At 42.7% G+C, this 24,131-nt stretch overlaps 2 long non-coding RNA genes across 2 annotated transcripts; one reads left to right on the top strand and one right to left on the bottom strand.

Annotated features, from left to right (window-relative positions):
- Positions 1–5,926: 5,926 nt before the first annotated feature.
- On the bottom strand, positions 5,927–7,773 carry LOC310681085. The gene is made up of 2 exons (XR_014513106.1): positions 7,649–7,773; positions 5,927–6,212 (listed from the first exon to the last, which is right to left on the bottom strand). It is a non-coding gene; the product is annotated as an uncharacterized lncRNA (long non-coding RNA).
- Positions 7,774–7,918: 145 nt separating this feature from the next.
- On the top strand, positions 7,919–18,392 carry LOC310681804. The gene is made up of 3 exons (XR_014513636.1): positions 7,919–7,989; positions 16,171–16,266; positions 18,270–18,392. It is a non-coding gene; the product is annotated as an uncharacterized lncRNA (long non-coding RNA).
- The last annotated feature ends 5,739 nt before the right edge of the window (positions 18,393–24,131 follow it).

The following is a 24,131-nucleotide window of genomic DNA, read 5'->3' on the forward strand; positions in this document are numbered from 1 at the left end:
TAGAATATTATTATAATGGCTTGCTTTCCCTCTGCCAGGCTTAGGAAGAGCAGCAGCTGCAGCCCTGGTACTGAACCGGGTTACTTTATACTGGCTGAACTTAACACCAATTTGCTTTATGCCCACTGCATAGGATTGTTCCCTTAAATGAGCAAGGCATGAGGATACCTGCCTGATCTCTCCTGCTACAAACCAGAGGAAGATGTGTATCATGGTATCAATGGCTTATTCCCAGGTAAGCAAGAAAGAATAGGATTGAACTCTAAACGTATTCCATGCATATGAACATGCATGGTGGCGTGAATAAATTCAGTTGTGTAGAAGACAGAATCATTGAGTGAATCTATGATTCAGACTTAATCTTTGCTCCTGCCACCACTCTAAACAGAAGATTTCTCTCTTTTTTTGCCCTGTTCATCAGCCCTCCCAACTATCAAACTAAAATAAGTGGCAGGGGGATGCATTTCAGAAGGAGTGTTTTTAAGATGTGTCCCAAATTCATCTCAAACATAATTTACAGTTATTATTATGCAACTCTCTGTTTCACAGGCATAATATAATTGAATGGGGTTACAGTACACAGACAGTTCAGTCCCTGCCTTCTCATAATGATGCAATTCACTTTGGTTTCTTCTCCTGTCCTAGCAATTTATTAGCCTTTATTTGCTTTCCTTTATATTGATGAATGGTACCCCAAATGGTAACATCAAATTGCATCCCTATTTTTCTCAAAATGGCAAAACAGAAGAGAAAGATATGAGGATCCTCACTCAGAATGAGACATAAAGTCTTTCCCATAAACCTTTGGGAAGAATGTTAAAAGTACTTGCATGGAGGAGGGAAGAATTACAATGTAAAGAGTATTTGGAAAGCCTGGTATTAAATCTCAACTGCTGAGAAAATAGGATACTGACATTTTTGAGATGCATGCAGATAGCAACTAATACCAGAAAAAGGAGCGCTAAATAACATCAGAAAATATTAATGGATGCTAAATGTAATGGTAATAGTGAGCACAGCTTTTCAAAAAATGAAATGCAGTTTTGCAGCAAGACGTTAAGGCAGCTCAGTCCGCTCCCCACCCCATGGCTTTTTCCATTAAACACAGACACACACAGTGAAAATAGGGCCACAATCCTCAGCAGAATATTGTGTCTGAATTGTAAATGGGAAACATGGTTAGGGGGAGCTTGTGGCCCTCCAAATGTTGTGGGACTAAGACTTCCGTTATCGCTGACCATTGGCCATGCTGGAAGGGGCCAATGAGAGTGGGACTCAGATCAGGAGTAGCCATCAATGCACTTGGTCTTCTGGCAATGGAATGACGGCTGCTTACCAGGAGGAGGAGCGAGGCAGCAGAAAGGTTGCCACAGTGTGGCTGCAGCGGCTGAGCCCCATTCTGGTGTTCCCCACCACTTCACCTCTTCCAACCTCCTCCTGGTAAGTGGCAATGGTGACACTCCCAAGAGACCAGGTACATACCACCATCCTTCCTAGCAAGCAGCTCCTAACTCTATCTATATCTGTTATCCTAACTCTATCTATATCCTATATCTATATCTATATCTATATATCTATAGAGCTGTTATATCATCTCTTTAACCCTCCAAGCTAGACTCCTGTAATTACTTGACTTAATCTGCCTGTAGATTCATTCTGATAAGAAGCATGGTTTCTTCATCTTTAGAGGAGGCCCGGCATTGTGCTTGGAACAACAGTTTGGGTAGATTGTAGGTAGCAGAGTGTGGCTTGGCCTCTTCTCTATGCAGGCCCAGTCAATCAGAAAGGTGTTGTGAAGAACTACAAGTGATCTGGCTATGCTGCTAATGGCCTGGCTGTTGAATGGTTAAACCATAATAAGTGCCCTCTTCCTTTTCATCCTAATGTTGAACAAATGACACTGATTTGTAAATGATGGGGGGGGGGGATACGAGAGAGACATTGCACACACTTTTGTAAATCAAGAAAATCTTTAATAAAAATACATTAAAAATAATAATAATACGCACCCTCTTGAATGTTACCAAACCATTCACAGGTGATGAAATCGCCACTGTGGTGAGGCCTCTAGAGGACAAAAGATGTCAAAAGCTGGTCATACAGTAATTCCTGTGGTGGGTGCGCTCCCTGCAGTCTTGGTGGCAAGCGGCTTTTTCACTCAACTATCTCCTAAATTGAGGACAGGAAGCATTTTTTCTCACTGTAATTGGCTCAAGAATGCCATGATGCTCAATATAGAATGCCATGAGACCTCTTCCAGGTGATCCACTGGCATAAACGGAAACAGAGAATGGTCCAGACATGATTTGAAGAGTCAAATATTAGATCATGCAAAGAAGGACATGATATAATTTTAGAAAGCAACAGCCCTGAGAAAATTGCATGATTGTATATCAGAGGTGAGTGAACAACAGTGTCTCATAATGTGCTTTATCCTCTACCTAGCTATATTAGTGCCAAAAGCCCTCCGTTTGTCTGGAAGAAATCCATAATTTAGCATATTGGTTTCACATTTCCTGGCCCAGTTATTCTCTGTAGATTTTAGCAATCTGCTCCTAATATAGCATTTCTTTGGTAGTCTCACTTCTTCCATCTGCTGTGACTTCCACCAATATGAAAGCAACACTCCTTGTGTTCAAGTCTTAATGGACAGAAGAGAATCAGAGTAGGTCATTTGTTCTTACTCTATCTCCAAGATCAATGTCAGCAGAGAGAGTTTTCACTGAGATCCCTTACTGATATCCGCATACTGTAATTTAAAACAAAGTCCTTCACTGTCAACCAGATGAAAGGCAAGATGCAGAAGGAACATAAAATTGTTGTTGTTTCTATCACATATTTTGATGGTTTAAAATGACACATTGATCTATGGTGCTTTTTCCTTTACAGAAGACTGTCTGTTTTTTCCTTGTTATCTTCAGTTTCTGCCCCTTCACCCAACCCACCAACTTTCATAATGGAATACATTTTTGAGAGAAAATCCAATAAACATGATATGGGGGGCCTTTTTCCACAACCTTTGAATGTATGACAGTGTTGTGAATAAATGAGAATAACCAGGTAGAACAGGGTCCCTCCATTCTGAACATTTGCTGAAACGTTGGCAGGCAGAATAAATCTTCTATTGCAATATGTGGCATATTAAAGATGCAGCAATAAAACAGCTAGCACATTTGCAAAGCAAAGCAGGGTCCGGTATGGTTTTCAATTGGATGTGGGACTGTGTGTTGCGCTCTGTGCATTGCAGGGGGTTGGACTAGATGGCTCTCGGGGTCCCTACCAGCTGTACAATTCTGTGGTTCTATGACAGATGCTGCAGGTGTTAGTGCCCCTTGTGGTGAACCATTGACCTGCAGGCAGCAGTCCAGAAAGGGGAGTATAAAATGGTCTCCTGTTCTAACTGATATTGGGGTTCATCCACACTTAACTTTTGCCCTGCAACAAGATCTTCCTGATCTCTGGTGTGTTCCTGTATTAGTTATTCTTAAGCTTGTCTGCTGACTTGTCCCACAGCCTCTGCTTCCTGACTTAGCTAAGGGTGGAATTTTCTGAAAAAATTAGGCCTCAGTTTACCCATGTTGATTCCCCCCCACCCCATTCCTGTCTCACTCACTGAGCTTGACAAGAAGCAAGATTTTATTTTTTTTTACTGGTTCTCCTAAAAATACAAATACTTTCACATATTATAAACATTTTATATGTATAATATCATATGTATATACATTCCAGGTGTCCTAAAGTAACCAGCATACGTACAAAAAGGCACATAGCAGTATAAAAACATTTGCATATTAATACATATAAAATTATGTTGCAGAAAGATAGTACTTCATAGGGCTTGACTCTTTTATATGCTGCATATGTTGAATATATGTGCTTTTAGGTGTACAATTTTACACATCATTAGTGGACTTAAAAAAAAAACCCCTGACAATACACAGGAGGCTCAAAAACAAGAGAACACTCAATTCAAGAGTTAGTCAATGCAAGATGAGAACAGTTGGGTTGGAACTGCCAGATACCCTGCATGAATCTATCAAGAATTGATTTTTTCCTTCCATCTCTACTCCTGGTTCACTTCCTACAGACTTGGAATGCACTGATCAGCTTATTCTGTCCCATTTCAGTCGATCAGCCGTGGGTCCATTCTGTTCTACTTTTTTGCGGATTATTTCAAAAGAATCCACAAAAATTTGATTTGCCCACATGTTATATGCACTTTTTACAGAAATACACACTTCACATTGCTTTTCAATTCATCCATTTTGTATCCTGTGGGTTCTGATGCTCACTTTTTTGCAAAACAAAGATACGGTGTACATAAGAAGACATTGCATTCCTCCAGCAACTTTGGGAGCATTGCATTGAGTTGATTTGCTCGTTTGCTAGGTCCGCTCACCTTTTCCCAGTGGGCAGCGTTGTGGCAAGGCAGCCAGGTCCCTTCCTAACGGTAGAAGGTTGCCGCCTCTCTCCTGCGTCATGCCGGCCGCATCATCATTGCTGAGGGATCTGCCCCTTGTGGGACAGCCCCCAGCCAATCAGCTTCCAGAGTATGTGTGGCTGCGGGAGATTTAACCACGGTGCTGCTGGCTGACACCCACTCACTCGCCCCATCCCCGGATCACCCAACCCACCCACCCTCTTTTCATGCTTTGCTCAGATATGACCTTGCTACAGACAATTGTCGGTCGCCATATTGTTGGGGCCGGGTAGGAATTTTTCCACTTGGCAAATTGGCACTGGCCATTTGGTTTTTGCCCAGCTAGTAGCAATCATCACAACTTTTGTGAGGTTAGGCATTGGAAAAGCCTTCGTTTGGATGGAGGGGAATTTGTACCCTTCCCCAGTAAGAGTATCCTGTTAAAGGGATCTGGGTGTGAATCCTGTCCGATGCCTGAACATGGGCTAGGGCCATGTCACAGCCCCTACAGGGACCCCTTGGGGTGCCCCTATTTGATGTAAGTCATTGGGTGCCACCTATTGGTGGATGTGGCATTTGCCTGTTCTTTTTTAAAATGTCTGTACAGGGGGAGAGAGAGAGTTAATAGGGAGACCAATAGAAAAGCCAGTTTATAAAACCTGTTTATAAAACGCTTTGCCCGAGGTTTTAATTGGTTGGTTGATTGGGAAAGGCAGTTGGGAAAACAGTCGGCAGATAGTTGGAAATAGATGGAGAGTTAGTGCTCTTGGTTCTTGTGTGAGGGGAGGTAGAAGAGTTAGAGACAGGATAAAATAAGACTAAGAAGGTAAAGAGTAACAACCTTTTGAATGCAGTTAAAGTTTATTTGTGTTTGCAATAAACTACACTCTTCTTTGTTAACTTAAGAACCTGACTGAGACTAAGTGATTTACCGGGGAGGACCTGGTTGGTGGCAGCGGATTAGTGGTATATGGTCAATAGTCGGTGAGACGACCGGGGGCTTTGTACAAAAACCACAGTGGTTTACCCTTAAGTGGACTCCCTGCAGATGGACAGGAGTCAAGACATAGCTTGGCTTCACCCCAATGCCTAAGCCAAACTGCTCACATCTGTAACCAATAAAGTTGAACCCATAAACCATAATACTTTGGTGTCATTCTAGTTCCCCTGATGCCACCTTGGCAAAAAAAGAAGGCATAAACTACAGGAGTGGAAAGCGCTCCTGCTTGTGGGTTTCCTGCAGGGATCTGGTTGGCCACTGTGAGAACAGGATCCTGGACTTGATGGGCAATTGGCCTGAATGATCCAGCAGTTCTTAGGCTGAAGAAAAATGGACCCAATTTCTCCTCCATCCCTATTCAGATTGTGTCAGGGCTGGGCTGCGAGCAGCAATCAAAAGCCAGGTTTTCTAAATGCCTGGTTCTAAAGGATTTCTCTGGTGGTTTTGGTAAGGGCATAGTTTTGAAGCTGGGGATTGAAGGTGTTCATAATAAATAAATAAAAGGATCATGCCTATATGAAACTGTGTTGAGAAATAATGGAATCTAGTGTTGCATGAATAGAAAGGTCAGCTGAAGTGTTGTTGTTGCTGTTTTTATGCTGGATAAGCATCCTGAGAATATAAGCCATATGCTGTGCTGAAAGGTTCTCTGTTTGATGAAAAAACAAAGGACTGGCGGGTCTATCCATGCTCATCCTGCCATTTAGGTAGATCTCTTCAAAAATCCGCTTGTCCTTTGGAGTGAATTTGGTCTCGTTCATGCGACATGCATCTCTGCTGAGGAAGCTGTGCCTGGAGATTAATTAAGATGTTAATGGCAGAGACTTAGTTGTTTTGTCTAAAAGGACAGTGTTGGTGAACTGTCTCTGGGGAGAAGATGAATTCCCCTCCCCTTTTGAAATTCTTGCTTTAGATGCCAGACACAATCAACAGAAGCTTCCCAAGAGGAGACATTAATATTTGAATTAACAGGAGGAAATGCACGTTTTCCAAACCATCTGTTTCTATTCTGCTTTTGATCTGTATCAGATATGATGTTCCATGCTTCAGACTTAAACTAGCATTTGAATATTTTTTTAAAATCCTCAGGAACATTTTATGAAACCTGAATTTTTATATTTTGGAACCAGTTGTTTGATATAGGGATAGTGCCAATAGCTACAGAAATACACAAGCTATAAATTGACTGTGTGCTACTTGTAATCCTTCCTGTATATTGTCAGAGGTGCTGGGATGTCAATAAAATCTATCAGTTTTGTTGGGTTTGCCTCCTGGGATTGTTTATGGATAGGGATAGAGTGGGCACTCAGGTCCATGCACTGACAGCCTCAAGGCTGGAGTACTGAGCTGCATTTATATTTAAAGCACTATGATACCATTTTAAACAGTCATGGCTGCCCCCAAATAATTCTCAGAGCTGTAGTTTGCTAAATGTGCTGAGAGTTGTTAGGAAACCCTATTCTCCTCCTGAGAGCTACAATTCCCAGAGTTCCCTTTGAAAAGGGATTGGTTGTTAAAACACTTGGGGAATTAATGAGAAATTCGGAACCAGAGTTTCATCACTCATCTGTATTTACATCCCCCTCCTCCCAGAAACATGACTCCATTTGACAGCTACTGAGATGGTTAAGGATTTAAAATCACAACAACAAATCTAGGCTCAGAAATGCAGTTGCTTTTCCTATCCACTGAGATTAAAGTCTCTGTTCACTCACACGTCCATCGTCCCATTTTTCCTCCAAGTGTCCTCAGCGGTTTTGCAATAGGCTTCCAACATGGGAAGGTGGGAGGGAACAGCATGCAACCCCTAATAATTGATGCATTAATTACAGTGTTGCAGAAAGCCACAGTCTAGCATACGCCCAGCAAAAAGAAAAAGGGAATAGAAAGGTCAGCAAGAAATACCACTCCTTTGCTTGCATTGTGTCTGAAGTCCCAGGGCTCAGAGTTATAATTAAGTAAGGACCAAAGCCAGCACTAGTTCATCACTGTTAAGAGTAAGCTCATTTACAATGGTTGCTTGTGGTGAAAGAATGGCAGTATGGATTATGAAGGAAGTGGACTTTGCTTGTAGGGACTGTTGTGCACTATATGAGAAAACATTTCTTCTCCGTTTTCTGTTTGTTTTGGAATTATGGGGATCTACTCCAAAGAGTGACCTGGCATTCTGAGGAACCTCAAAGTGTGTTGGGGGCTGTATTCTCTCTTGGTCCCATCTACAAACTCACCTCCTAGCAGACACATCAACTCCTAGGGGCTGAGGCAGTGTCAGCCCCCCCCCAAAGTATTTTTGAGGGGGCCAAGTCCCCTCAATATTCAGGGGGTGTTTGGCTCTGCCCCCTGGCTCCTCACAGCATCACATATGCCATGTCAGGGTGTCATGCAATGCCACACATACCTCATGACATTGCACAGAGGCGCACAGCACCACATGCGTGATGTCATAGTGGTGTGCCCATGATGTCATGGGGGCAGTGCAGGGTGTCACACATGGGTCCCCTCAATCCTCTTAAGAAGATGGCGCCTCTGCCTCCTAGAGAAATGTGTAACTTTCCTCATGGTTTTTCTGGTACTTTCCCTGATTTTCTTCTTCTTTGTAGCCTTAATGTAGTGAAAATAATTCTGCTTCCCATTTTGAGATGGATTCTAACTATTCTTAATGGCTCTGGGAGATAGTGATAAAGTAATTCTATCAATTAGGAGCTAGAATAGAGTTTTGCATGACCTCCTAAGGGTAAACATATGGCGTACCATTCCCAGCATGGAGACCCCTGGGAATTCTTCAATTACACTCTGGGGAAATAAAGGTAAATTACCACAGTAATTTCAAAAATGCAAAGAAGTCTCTAACATACCTTAGGCTTGTTTGCACATTATGTTGTGATAGCCATAATTCTGCGTCTCCAGAGAAATCCTACCTCTCCCTCCCAAGGTAGGATGTTCTTCTTAGGACAGATGGAGTTGTGTAGCAATTTCTAGGGTTATATAACACACCGTTCCGTAGGTAGAAACAAATCTGCATGATATTTCAATGCAGCAAGTTCATGACCAGGGATTGTATCCAGAGTAGACCCATTGGAATTTATAAGTCTATGAAATGGACCTGCTGTGCATAGGGCAAAATTTGGATACAACCCCCTACATCCTGTCAGCATGTTGCATAACATATAAAAATGCCCACTGAATGAAAAATTCAGGTTCATTGCACCTCCCATGCCAGAGTCGGGGAGCCTTAGGCTGTGGGTGGGGTGTGAGCAAGTGTAGCACTCCAGGCTTCTATATCTGACCTAAGAGTTGGCCTTGCAACTACAACTCTCTCACCACAATAAGAATCATTTTCTACAATAGCACTTACTGTGATCAAGTGTCCCTGCCATAGCCCCATATCGTCTCTGGTTTTAGCCTCTGAGATATTGAATTGCTTTTATCTCTAGATTCAGGTAGGTAGCCGTGTTGGTCTGACACAGTCAACCAATTTTTTTATATAAAATAAAAAAATTATCCAGTAGCACCTTAAAGACCAACTAAGTTTGTTCTTGGCATAAGCTTTCATGTGCATGCACACTTCTTCAGATACCTGAAGAAGTGTGCATGCATACGAAAGCTTATGCCAAGAACAAACTTAGTTGGTCTCTAAGGTGGTACTATCTCTGTGTGAACTTCAAGAGACTTCTACAAAGTCTGCTTGGCTTTCTGCATCAAGTTCAGATCCAAGGGCCTAAGACCAAAAACAGCTTTCTATTTTACACATCTGTGCACAGATGGAAGAAGCTGGTGGAGGGGGGATGTTTCCGCTTTTCAGACAAGGGAAACAGAAAAGGTTAATCCATCACTGCCACCCTTCCTTCTGCGTGTTGACATTAGACCTCCTCGCAACTGCAGAGTATGTCACAAGGATGTAGCCTTCCCATTCTCTTACTCTTTGAACTCACATATAACTGGCACATTATGCTGACTCAAAGAGCTTATATTCTAGCTCATGCAAAGTCTCAGCTTTGGAAAAGTGCTGATGAGGGATATTGAAATGACTCATCTCACCAGAGTCCTGGTTCAGGTGTACTTATTTTAATAGGTCTTATTTAATGTGAAGTACGATACCTGGCCCACTTTTGGCCCAGACCATTAAACGATCCAATTACAAAACAGCCCAACCTTTCCCCCATTGAAATACAAATGTCTCCAAGTTTTTGCTTTTTTACAGGAGAAACAAATTACATTAATTGTCTGTAATATGAACAAAGAATGCTTCCATTTTAAGAACTGAAAATAAGAAGGACAGCCTAGCACAATGAGAACACTAGATCTGATCTTCCTGCTTGCATACTCTTATAATGGTTGATGGAGCTATAGCTCACTGGAAGAGCACATGGTCTCAAGTTCAATCATTTGGAAAGTGTTTTATATAATGAGTTGGACTATTGGTCTGTCTAGCTCAGTATCGCCTACATTGAGTGGTCACAGCTTTTCAAGGTTTCAGGAAATGCCGGGTATTGAATGTGATACCTTCTGCATGCAAAGCAGATATGATATGTCCTTTCCCGCAATGTTTCCAGTTAGTATCTCCAGTTAATGGATCTCAAGAAGCAGAAGAGGGATGAGGGACATGGGACAAAACAGGAGGGACATAGGACATCACTTTCGGATTTTGTAAGCAACCTCCTATCTGCAGCTGCTCTTTCTATTTCAGGAAAGTCTCCATAGACACCAATGGAGACTTCTCTTGAAATGCAGGCACAGTTTAGTGTGCATTTGTAGTGTTCATATGGAGCCCCCGGTCATTTCATGGAGTATTGACCCGTTCACCACTAATCCGCTGCCACCAACCATGTTCTCCCTGGTAAAACACTTAATCGCAGGTGGGTTCTCGAGTTAACAATTAAGATTGTAGTTTATTGCAAACACAAATAAACTTTAAATGCATTCAAAACACTGTTACCCTTTACCCTCTTAGTCTTATTTTATCCTGTCTCTAACTCTTCTACCTCCCCTCACACAACAACCAACAGCACTTAACTGTCTATCTATTTCCAGCTGTCTGCCTACTCCTTTTTCCCAACTGTCTAAACCTCTGGCTAAGCCTTTTAAAAACAGGTAGGCTCCGCCTCTGGGCTTTTCTATTGGTCTACCTATTAACCCTTTCTCTCCCCCTGTACAGACATTTCCAAAAGAACGGGCAAACGCCACAGCATCTCTCCTAACATGCACATTTTTTGCAAGCAATTTCCCCTAATATTGTGCATTTGTATATGTTACTTACACATGCATTTTTAAATACGTTGCCCGTAACATATGCATTTTTTTTTACATGTTATTTGGTTGGAAAACTGCATTGTAAAAGATAGACAAGTGTGAATTTCAAATAATTCTGACCTCATTTTATCTGCATTTTCAGTCCTCTGTCATTTCAGGAAGTGCAGATTTGTTAGATTCACATTCAAATTATTCACATTCATATTTTGAATATGTATTTTGTGGTTTTAGATTACGATTCTATCTTGAGAACTGAGACCTGCGGGTATAGGCCAGTATACAAATTTAATAAATAATAAAATAAAAGGTGCAAGCCAAGCCAAATTTCTTATGATTGGTGACAAAAGTACGATTCAGAATCTTGCATGCAACAGGACTCTGGATTGCTTTAGGTGTTAATTCTACTTGTTGGAAGGAGCAGACATGACTACTTTACACCCATTATTTTCATTGGGTCTAATCTGAGTAGACCACAGTTCACCATAACTCCCAAAGTACTATGAAGCATTGTGACGTGACAGACCATGTTAACCTTTGATAAGGGCTGTGGAAGGAAAACCTAAATACTTAGAAAGCCGGCAGAAGTTTATTTACAGAAATGAGAATCTCCTGGGCAGGGAAGGGGTAGCAGCATTGCTTAGTATTATGGGAGGAATATCTTAGTCTTGTGCAATATTTTAACTGCTCCACAGAAGCCTATGAGCAAAGCTTTCCAAACGAAAGTTGCAAATGCTTCAGCAGCGCATATCACCAAAACCCCTGATTAGGTTTCCGATTTCACAAGAGGCACGAGCTTGAAGGTGAATCTGCTTCCTCATTTGCAGCAGGATTAGAAAAGGCTTTCCTAACACTGTGACTTCAAGGAGGGGGCTTAATGATGCATTAAGAGACAAATTTGTATGTGAATTGCACAGTGAGCATTTATAAATGAGACTTTTAACCGAGGAAAACCTGGCTTTCAGACACACAGTAGAAACTGGAGATGCTGTGGAACACGACAAGGTGCCTTATACTGAGTCAGACCATTGGTCCATGTAGCTCAGTGCTGTCTGCTCTGACTGGCAGCAGATCTGACAAGCCTGTAGCCTGATAACCCCCAATATATGTAATGTGTGGACTACTTAAAGTCAATGGCACAGGGTTACAATTTTCAAGAGATTTGACACCTTTGTTACAACCATGCAGCCCAAGATACCCTGTTTTCTAAAGAATATTGCAATGTTGCTGAGGGATTGCTATGGTTTTTCTGCTTTCTCTCCTATTATATATTATATATGGGAGTTCAGGATCCACGTGTGTGTGTGTGTGTGTGTGTGTGTGTGTGTGAAATGGAAAGTGGAGTGGCAACTATACAGATGGAATGCAGATGGGCCTGGTGTAAGGAACTACCTGGAAAGAGAAAATGTGAAGAGAAATCTTTGCTTTACATGAAGGTTAGGTATCTAAATAATGGAATCTTCCAGCACTCCAGAGCTAAACTCTTGTGTTCTCTCTCTCTCTCTCTCTCTCTCTCTCTCTCTCTCCCTCTCTAATGAAAGTTTTATTTTTATGCTCGCACATATTGTTCCATTAAGCATTGCTTGTACCTCCTGAAAACGATATGAATTAAATTACATCTTTAAGACTATATGGAACATTTGGTTTTCCTTGAAAATGCAAATTATGCTATTACAAAAGCATGTCAACAGGGACAATAATGACTCCAAGGTGTTTCAGGCTTACAAGGTAGAAACCGTGTCTTTCAGCCTACAGGCTGAAATGTTAATTCATTAACTATGCACATAACCCTTTGTCCACAACCTGATGGTTTCCAGTTTTATTATACAAGAATTATTATTGCTAACATTGAAATATACTCTCCATGCTTTTAGTGGCTTTGATCAGCACAGTGCCCAAATATCCTCAGCTACCTTCCTCGGCTTCTAGACTCCATGTAGCATCATACTGAAACAATGGAGCATTGCAGCAGTTCAGGGCCTCTAGCTTAGTCTCAAAGCATCTACTTTGAATGCAGAGGTTCCAAGGTTCAGTCCCTGGGAACTGGGAACCCAGGTAGGGCTAGGAAAGATTGTTATGTGAAACTCTCCCAGTCCCTGGGAACTGGGAACCCAGGTAGGGCTAGGAAAGATTGTTATGTGAAACTCTGGAGAGATGTTGCCAGTGAATGTGAACGTCTGAATCAGACCATCTAGTCCAGCATTCAGTTATCACAGTGGCCAACCAGTTGCCTATGGTCAATTCAGAATTGGGACATGCATGGCAAACAGCCACATCTCACAGCACAGGGGTGCCAATTTGAATAAAATATTGTTGGGGCCCAGGTAACCCCTGCTCACATAATTGATCACATGACACAGTGCACACACACCATGTGAATGGGAATGCCCATGTACTTTGTGGGGGCCTGCCCCCTGCAAATATTTTCTTGTGGAGGCTGAAGCCTCCGCGACCCCCTAGGAGTTGGCGCCTATGTCACAGTAGGTCATAGGGACCACTTAAGATTAAGCCATAAGAATGTAAAAAGAACCTGTTGAATCAGGCCAATGGCCCACCTAGTCCAGTATCCTGATTTCACAGCAGCCAGCCAGGTGCCTATAGGAAGTCTAGAAGCAGGAGCTGTTGTAGATATTAATTTTGCACAGCTTGAAGTGACTGGATGCACAAGAACTGACTCCTTTGGGGATAAATCATTGTCCAGACCTATTCAAACTTTTACTGGCAGAACTCTTTAAAATAAACCAGAATACAGTAAATGATTCATCCAAAACATCCATACAATGTCTTGTGCTGTCCAGCACAGGCTCAGCATCTTATAAATTTGGGAGAGCTTCATTTTACGTCTTCAATCCATTATATTGGGAGAAAAGACTCAAAAGCAATTCCCTTCCAAATGGAGATTTTGCAACCTAATACCTCCCACATGATCTAAAGTTGCAACACTGACATGTTAGCTACCAGAGAAACAACCATCAGTTAGTTAATCATTAACTCAACAAGAGCTGAACAAGAGCTCTCCTTGGCTTTAATATAGCCCCCTGGAAAAACGCCATGTCAAACTTTCTGCAATATGTCTTTAGCCATTTTTCATTTTTGTGTCAAACCATTATACTTAACGGGACCTGAGCACTGATCATTTCCATGACCAGCTGTTCTACAGCAACAGTCATCTCAGGTATCTAGAAATTGTAGATCTGTGTGCATGCATGTACCCAGTCTAGATAATCAAGGTAAAGGGACCCCTGACCATTAGGTCCAGTCGCGGACGACTCTGGGGTTGCGGCGCTCATCTTGCTTTACTGGCCAAGGGAGCCAGCGTACAGCTTCTGGGTCATGTGGCCAGCATGACTAAGCTGCTTCTGGTGAACCAGAGCAGTGCACGGAAAAACTGTTTACCTTCCTGCCGGAGCGCTACCTATTTATCTACTTGCACTTTGTGCTTTCGAACTGCTAGTTTGGCAGGAGCTGGGACCAGGCAATGGGAGCTCACCCTGTCACGGGGATTCGAACTGCTGCAAGCCCAAGGCTCAGTGGTTTAGACCACAGCGCCACCCACATCCCTATAGTCTAGATAATACTGAGCTAGATAAACCAATGGCATGATTTGTAATAAGGCAACTTCCTACACTTGTCGATAATCTAAGGCAAACCTTTTTATTATGACTCCCAGTTTGATTATGGCATAAGCTTTTATGGACTACAGCCCACTTCATCAGATGCAAGATGAAACAAACACAGTCATGCCTCTGGAAATGGTGACAACCCCTACATGCAAACATTTCCCAGGTGCTTTTTTCAGCTGCAACACTTACCCTGCTGGTATCAACCTCTTTTAAAATTTACCATCCAATTTATATGTACAGTGAGAAATCCCAGAGCAATGTTTTGTGCTGGAGCAAAGAAGCTTTATTATTTTTGTACAGAATCTTGGAGAGGGGAAGGGTTCGGCCTTAGGTAGAAATTCTGAAGTCTAGTCAATCAGTGTATAGATATGTGCCCTCAGGACTACCGAAACCTCAGCTCTGTAATGAAAAGCCGACTCTCAGCCAAGTTGTAAAAGGCATTGCCTTGTTGGGAAGTAGGCAAGCCTCAGATGACCCAAAACACATGATATGGTAATCTTGAAAAGCAGGTGCCTGTCTCAGAAATCCTTTATTTTTCAAGCCTACCCACTGTGCAATAAGATACTCTGCATTATGCCTCTGGGTACCAGCTGCTGGGAGTCACAGGTGGACAGAGGGCTCTTGTGATCATATCCAGCTTACAGACTTCCTACAGGTTGGCCACTGTGAGAATGGGATACTGGACTAGATGGGCAACTGGTCTGATCCAAGAGGCTCATCTTACGTTCTTAGCCTTTCAAGATGAAGAGGATGGATGCCTCTGAAGTCAGCAGTATTGCCAATATTAATATTGCACAGTTTGAAGCATAAAAGCTGAGTCATTTTGGAATAAAAACATTGCCCAGGCTGATTAGCTATTATTCAAACTTTTACTGGCAGAACTTCGTTTCTTCAAAACAAAACTGAAACATCAAAGATACATCCAAAATGTCTATAAAATGTCTCGGGCTGTCTTGCACAGGCTCAGCATCTTAGAAATAAAATAAACTTATAATCAGAGCTGACAAACATAGCTCTCTCTGTGTGTCTTTCCGAGGGTCCATTGCCTGCATTTCAGCCTGCATCTTGTCTTAGGCTGCTTAGCTGGAGATCTTGATTTATATCCTCACTCTCAAAGAGCTTGAGAACAAAGAAACTAGCCACCACCCTTCTAAGATGGTGAATTAGCAATTCAATACTTCTCACATGATCTAAGGTTAAACACTCACATGTTAGCTGCTAGAGAACAACATCAGATAATTATTAACCAGTTAAAGCTCAGAGAGAGAGAGAGAGAGAGATTCTTGCTGTTCTTTAGCTTCAATGGAATCTTCCAGTTAAACCCTTTCACCAATTCATACAGGCATTCCCATCTCAGAAGCAATTAAACCAATTATGCTTAACAAGCAGCTTGGACCTCTCAAGCATAGAGCCTGAGCTATCTTCTCCAATTACCTGCAAATTCTCTCCCCAACATCCCTTCTCCTGAGATAGCAGCAGATTCAGAAAGGCATCATAATGGAAGGTTTGGCCCTTTAAGAACCTTCTAGCATGCAGCTGAGGTGCAAATTCTAGGTAATCATCAGGGCTGTCCTTGTAATGAGCAAGTGTAATGAGCATCACTTCAGACCTCTGTCAAGAGCAACCTGCCCCTTCCCTGGCAGCCTGCTGGAAGGGAGACAGAGAGAGTTGGGGGTACAGTGGCAGGGAGGGAACTTAATATAACAAAAAAAATTCTCTGCTCACTGAGAGGGAGGCCTGTTTTATCTTATGACCACTGAAATACTCTCCTAGGGACCATAAGACCGCAAAGTAAATGTATTTTCTATCCAAGTACACTATTCTAAATGTATATTCACTTAAAATATGCATTTTACGTGCATGCTTATCCTTCTTCTTAGCTGACAATTGAACCAGAACATCTGGAAAGTTCAAAAACAGAAGATAGCCAAGTTCTGAATTCCAATCCATACATTTGTCTGGGAGATGACACTCAGGTCAGTTTGACTCAGAATTTGCAGTGATCTAATCCCTTGAGCATTCTTTATGCAGCGCCCAAAATTATACCTGGTTGTTCTGCAGTTGATCTTTTGGAACAGGCCATCAATGAAGTAAACCATCTTCAACTGTTATGCATGCATTTTATTCATCTCCCATCCTGTCCCTTTCATTTCCCTTAACTTTCATTTTCTGATTAAAACATTCTTTATGTTTTAACATTCACATTATGGCTGCAGCATATTTTATCATTCTGCCATGGAGTTGTTTAAAAGATTTTGCATCTCAGAACACGTTTGGAACTATAGCAATGGGCTTCAACAACTTGAGAGATTTGTCTCTAATCCCACATAGGATTTTTCACTTATTAATACTTTATTTACGCTTTTTCTTCAATCCAAATTATGACTCACCGGGGGGGGGGGGTAGATATTGTTCTTGCTTTAAGCAAAAACAAAGCATATAATCTTACCTGATGTGACACTTCTGCATTTGTTTACTAATGTTTGCTTCGACTCCTGTAGAGGAGATTAAGTCAAGTATCGACCACACACGGTTTTAATGTCTATTCCTATAATGTGCACCTTAATTATAACCATTATGAATTTTGATAAGATCAAATCAGTTTTGCCCAAAGATTCTGGGCAGGAGATAAACCATTTTCTACAAGGAATAGGAAAGTTAAGCCGACAACAGAGAATAATGGGGAGTGAACGCATACATAATTCACGGTGAATTTTCAAAAAAGCCTTTTACAAAGCTCTTCATAAAATATTTTTAAGGGGAAGAAACAGTTGTGGGCACGAGGCACATTACTATCCAAGATTAGTCACAGATCTCTATTTATGAATTTACTTATTGAAGATAGAATGGGAGAGGCTTTCATTCACTTTGCATTTGTGAACAGACTCGCCTTATTCGCCTCACCTGGATGTGAGTGCACAGATCAGAATACAGATATGTGGAATGGCCCTCATAGCTATGAACTTTGGGGAGGGGCATCACTCAACTGTTTTGCCTGCAGTAGCTCCCAGGTTCAATTCCCAGCAACTCCAGGCAGGATTGGGAGAGAACCCTGGAGAGCCAGTGTAGAGTAAGTAGACAATACTGATAGGGATGCGAGTGGTGCTGTGGTCTAAACCACTGAAACACTTGGGCTTGCTGATTGGAAGCTCAGCGGTTTGAATCCCTGTGATGGGGTGAGCTCCCGTTGCTCTGTCCCAGCTCCTGCCAACCTAGCAGTTCAAAAGCACGCCAGTGCAAGTAGATAAATAGGTACCACTGTGGTGTGAAGGTAAATGGTGTTTCCAGGCACTCTGGTTTCTGTCACAGTGTTCTGTTGTGTCAGAAGTGGTTCAGTCATGCTGGCCACATGACCTGGAAAACTGTCTGTGGACAAACGCTGGCTCCCTTGGCCTAAAAGCGAGATAAGCGCCACAACCCCATAATCGCCTTTGATTGGACTTAACTGTCCAGGGGTCCTTTAACTTACTTTAAAAAAAAAATGATCTGAAATCCCACAATACTAAATCTTTCTGCACACAATCCAACAACTAAGAGTGATTGTGAGGCGACCCAAAAACTGCTTGTTTATGTATTTCTTGGGGGATAGGGGGGACAAGCTGCTCTAAATGCACCATATGAGAAAAATAGATATATATTTAAATGTTCCAACAACTGGCCATTTTGTGCAATCCCTTCCTAGGGAATTGTATGAGGGGAAATAGCTGGTCCCTTGAACTTACGTGTGTGGTGGCGAGGTGAGTAATCTATCTTTTTCTCTGTATAATTCCCCAGGAAGGGTTTGCTTGTTATGATGTATGGCCAGCTCCTGGAGCATTTATGCATTTTACCTGTGTGGGCATTGTGTGAAATTTAGAATGGTGTCACACACACTCCTGCCACAATAGCTGAGGTCTATCCTGCAAACAGGATGTTGGACTAGATAGACATTTGGACTGATCAACTGCTTTATTCTTCTGTTCCTCTGGTTCCCACCCAGGTGACCATTCAGAGATGCAGAGAATAAAGTACCCATGACAAAGTGAGAAGGAACGCCATGACAGGCACAAATAACACAACACTTTCCAACGCACCTTTCTATGTGCACAAGGTGACGCAGAAGACATGGTGTTCAGCTAGCGAAAGTGTACATTTACATGGTTAATAATGAGCCAAGTGCAATTTGCTTCTAGACTAGAATTTCAGACTGGGTGGCATTTTCAAAGTAGGCAGCACAAGCTCTGCTCTGCAGCAGTCTGACACCTATAATAAGGAATGTGCCATATGTTAGTTATTGTGTCAGGTTTTAAAGTTGCAGAGGACTCCACAGAAACACAGAGTGCTTAAGACCTGTCAACTAACAATGCTCCGGATGCTGTAGAAATCTCACAGTTATTCATTGCACTTAAAATAAAATCAAGATGAAAATAACTAGGTTAAAAAAGCCATACCTGTCTTATCTGTTAAGTGAAAGGAAGTGTCACCTTTGTGCAACGAAATTCACTGGAAGTCTGCCCTTTAACTAAAAGAAGTGGGGGGTGGGGGGGGAGTCATGGTATTTTCAGGTTGAGGGAAATAAGCTCTTTGACAGGAGTGATTTGACAGACTGCTAAAACAGTGAATGTTACTGTTGCTTCTTCTGCCATTTCAGTCTCAGGCAGAAACTAAGCTATGGACTGGTTGCTAGATGCAGTGATGATTTTGAGAGGACTGTGATGAAATCGATGGCACAGAAGCTTCTTTCAAAGAGTGCTTAGTGAGTCAATCTCTCTCCGGAAATCTTTACTGTTGACATTTAATCCCCTGATGGTGTAAAATGAATTGTTATAACATCTAACCAGGTTTACTCAAATGCAACTAATTTTTTTTTTAAAAAATTGGAATTTTATTTACAACATAACACAAACCCCCACAACCCAATACACAAATCCACCCTCATTAAACGTGAACATAACATACAGTGAGCATAACATACAATAAAAACAACCAAATAAAAGACTTCCTTTATTCTGTATCTGGCCTCCTTATTTACTTCTTATAAACTGTTTCCTTTATGAATAATTATTAAGTCCCCCCCCCCTAATTATAACTTAAATATCCACAAAGTCTCCTGCAGACATTAATCAAAACAAACCCACGTATTTATTTTAGGGCATTGTTTTGTGAAGTATTCTCTGCATTTTCCCCATGCTTTTTGAGACTCTTGTCTAGTGTGATCTCTAATTGCCGCTGTTAATCTAGCCAGTTCAATATACTCTAACAGTTTATTTTGCCATTCCTTTTTTGTTGGCACAATCCCCCCCCCCCCCCCCAGTTTTTAGCAATTAGGATCCTTGCCACTCCTGTGCAATAGAGGAATATTTTCTGATCTTCTCTGTGTCCGTTATCCCTAGTAGAAAAGCTTCTGTATTTTTCATAAAGTTATACTTAAACATTTTCTTATGTTCATCATACACTGTGTTCCAGAAGCTTTTGATTTTTTCACAGGTCCACAACTAATTTTTTTAAAGAAAAAAATTGAAGTGATATATCTTGACCCTCCCCTCTCCTCTCTACCCCAAAAGGTGTGTGAGAAAGAATGAGTCTTGAAAGATGAGAAAAGAATTAAGACAGATTCCCAAACAAACCTACCTTCAACAAGTTTCATAAAAGCCCCTACCCTTTCATGATTTTTACTCAAAAGCATCTTACCAAGATTAATGGTGTAGTGGTTAAGAGCGATGGACTCGTAATCTGGTGAACCGGGTTCACGTCTCCGCTCCTCCACATGCAGCTGCTGGGTGACGTTGGGCTAGTCACAGTTCTCTGAAGTCTCTCAGCCTCACTCACCTGACAGAGCGTTCATTGTGGGGGAGGAAGGGAAAGGAGATTGTTAGCCGCTTTGAGACTCCTTATGGGGAGTGAAAGGCGGGGTATCAAGTCCAAACTCCTACTCCTCTTCTTCTTCCCAATGTGTATGCTTAGGGATGCAACCCCAAAATTGTAGTTTGTTTATTTTATTTATAGAAATATTATTATGCTGCCATACCATTAAATATAAAGGTGGTGCTCCTCAGACACTCTTCCTTCCCAGGTGGATCACTCAGATGCAAAGGCTGTCCGAGAGCAAGTAATATGCAACATTGAGAACAGCCAGTCTGAGCCATGGCAACAGGTCACTCTCCTTTTCCTCCTCCTGCTCCTGTGGTGACCTGAGCTCTTCCTAGTGCTTAGCTATGGTGATTGAGGTCTGGCTGAGGGAACAATAGGTGCTTAGGTGTTAAGGTTGGGTGCTGAGCAAGTGCTCAAGCTCGGCGAAGGGATGTGCTCCAAGAAGAGCAGCACAATGGTCCAGCCCCAGATCCCTAATGCTCCATAGAGACTCATGGCAAAGGCCTGTCACAGAGGGAAACCTACTTGCCCTTGTCTGCACCAACAGAACTTAGAGAAGGGCCTCACAGTAGTCCACAGCCTGGGGCCTCTTGAGCAAATTCATACCCCACTGAGGGGTTACTTACTCCATCATGGCAGCAGCGATATTCCAGCCCATAGATTCTTGAGGCTGAGCTGCCTTGTCCAGCAGTCGAGACAGAGGCTTGGCTAGTGGTGGAGACAGAAGCCCCCCTAGCTCAGGCTATCTAGTTCTGCTGGCATTAGGATGTGTGTCGTGTGCAGGTGTTCAAGTCAGTAATTTTCTAGAGTAATTTTTCTGTTCACAGGGAACTCTGGGAACTGCAGCTCTAGGAAGGGGATCTATGCCTCCTCTCAGCACCCCTAACCAACTGCAGCTTTCAGAATTCTTTGGGCGAAGCCATGACCATTCAAAGTGCTTTAGATGTATGGTGTGAATGTGGTCCTAATAAAAAAGGCTGCCATGGAGCTTCAGTTGATAAGAAAATAATGTGTGAAGCAACCTCAGTTACTTTCTTGTTCTCAAATATATATTTCTCTTCAATGTCCACCTCTCTCTCTCTCTCTCTCTCTCTCTCTCACTCACACACACACACACCCTTACACCAGCTTTATGTTGCAATACCTTTCCAGAAGTTTCAGAAGTTTGTGTTTTCCTGGAACACAGCCTCAGGGGAGCCAAGACACCAATTGTTTGTGACAGATTTCTAAGTACAGACGATGCTATCTAGGTCTCTGCTTGGGCTCATATGATCTAACATAGTCTGATATTTTCTCCTGGCTGTTAGTCCCCATGTCTTTGCCCATGAGGTATTTATCTATTCTGAGGTTTTGGTTGCATGGAGAAAAAAACTGAATGCATCCCCTCAAACCAACAGAACCTTATCCTTTATTTCATCCTGTTCTTTGTCTCTGGAGTCATGGATATAGAATTGTTATTACTGGAATCCTACTGTTATTATTTTTAAGGTCCCTCAACACAGCTTGGTGAGTTAGATTTCAACTTCATAAAGTTTTGCCATCACCAATATTATCCAGCTGCCACCTGTTTTTGATTAAACCTCATTATCCGATTACCGTCTCTGCTGTCTAGAGTGGTTCAGAGACACTTATCACTTTGATAATCTAAGCACCTAGTCAACATGATAAACAAACCATCGTCCTAATGATCTTGACTGTCAAACCTCACATACTTACTGACTGCAGTAGGCCAAGTGGGAATTGATTAAATATGCCTTAAATGAAGCCACAGATCTACTTGGAAAATAATGATGCAGCCCAGTTCATAACATGTGGATCTGAAAGATCTTCTCAGTGGTGCTTCCCACGTTAAAGCTTTAAGACCTGAGACCATCCGCACAAGTCACTCTTGCAGCTGAAGATGTTTAAGGATCCATCTCCACTTCATAAGTGGCCTATGATGCAGCCTACAGTTCAAAATCACACCCCTAAATTAGCTATATACTCATTCAAAGCATGTGTTGAAGGGAGGTCCTACCAATGTCCTGACCCTCTCTGCCAGACAAAGAAGTCAAACTCCCAGCTCAGTTTCTTCCAAAGACCTCATTGCATAAATCGGATCAATACATAGGCAAGGCAAAGGTTAACAAGATGCAGATAGAGGGATGAATGCCGAGTTAAGACATTGATCCAACAAGCAACATGCCCCCTGCACCCTTCTTTCAAAGAGTGGGGTGAGCACAGCTCTTAGCACAGTAAGTGGCCAAAGTCTCAGGACTGGGCAAACAAGCAGGAACGTTTTTGAGCAGGTTGGGTCTGTGAGGTTTCTTTGCACCAGCCCTGGTGTTTCTGTGTCCTTGGAGATGGAAGCGGTGCTAGTGCTGGAAGCAGTGTTAGAATCTGATTTACTCTCAGTCACCCAAAGGAAGAGGCTCTTCACTGACAGGAGGAGATGTCAGGGGCAGCTCCACAACAGGAGGTATCTGACTAGGGGTGTCCAATGTCACAGGGTCAGAACATTCCTTTGCCAACCCATTCCTAGATCCACAAGCAGGGACGCGGGTAGCACTGTGGTCTAAACCACTGAACCTCTAAGGCTTGCTGATCGGAAGGTTGGCGGTTCAAATCCCCACAACAGGGTGAGCTCCCGTTGCTCTGTCCCAGCTCCTGCCAATCTAGCAGTTCGAAAGCACACCAGTGCAAGTAGATAAATAGGTGCTGCTGTGGTGTGAAGGTGAACAGCATTTCCATGCACTCTGGTTTCCATCATGGTGTTCCATTGCACCAGAAGCGGTTTGGTCATGTGGCCAGCATGTCTGTGGACAAACGTCCTCTCCCCCGGCCTGAAAGCAAGATGAGCACCACAACCCCATAGTTGCCTTTGCCTGGATTTAACTGTCCTTGACCTTGATCTTGACCTTTAGATCCACAAGCTCTATTCCACAAGCTACTAGTTTCCTCCCCAGGCTCAGACACCTCTTGGGATCCCAATTTCACCTCCCCAAGCCTACCAGGACACTCCCCAGGGTCATCAATCTCCAACCCCCTGAGCTCCTCCCATCAAGACCCAATCAACCCCATCCATAACACTTCCATGGGACTCACTTGCAAGCTCTATACCTTCACACATTGGGCTTCCAATCATGTGGACTAACCTGGGCAGATTCAACCTTCAGACCTCCCACCCAAACATCCAAAGTTCCAGGTATAAACCAGCAGGGATAGTGATGTGTGTGGAGGGGAGGTCCCTTCATACATCCTCTGACAATACACAATCTAGTTTCTGAAGAAGGGTGGTAATGTAGAAAATGTTCATTTAAAAGCCTGTCTGTGGGATACTAGCAAAGGAGTGTTCCAGCACAGCCTTATTGCTGCGCTAGTCTTTTACTTGCATAGACTTCTTACAACACATGACTTGCTTCTGCTGATTAGGGCTGCCCCGATTTTTTGGGAGGTTCATTTTTCTCGATGAAAGATGACATTTCTGGGAGTACATTTTTCTCTGCAAGAGTAGCACTGCCCTAGAAAACACTGCCTTTTGCTGCAAAATCACAATGCCTCCCCCCCTCCCTTGGCAAAAGGTCACCTTTCACTGCAAAACAAACCTAGAAACCACATGAAAATTTGGTGTAGCTCTAATAATCAAGATGTATTGGGGAGTGGGGGACGGCTTCCTGCATTCTATGTAGAATATTCCAAATATATAGGGCAGATATAGCCAATGTGGTGCTCTGCAGATGTTGCTGGACAACAGCTCTCATCATCCCCAGACAACATGGTCAATGGTCAGAGCTGATGGAAGTTGTAGCCCAGCAGCCTTTGAATGGCACCATGTTGACTACCCTAAAATAAGGTGATTGTGCTGGTCCTGGGGGGGGGGGGTTACCGTGTGGCGTGGTCTAAGTCCAGTCCTAGGTCAAGGGTAAGGAGGCTGTCCGTCAGGAGCGAAGCAAGGTCCAAGGCGAGGATTCGGGCGTGGTCAGGAACTCAGGAGAGCAGTGCCAGGTTACTA

The sequence above is a fragment of the Podarcis tiliguerta genome (assembly GCF_965153285.1).
Source record: "Podarcis tiliguerta genome assembly, chromosome: 7".
Lineage (NCBI taxonomy): Eukaryota > Metazoa > Chordata > Lepidosauria > Squamata > Lacertidae > Podarcis > Podarcis tiliguerta.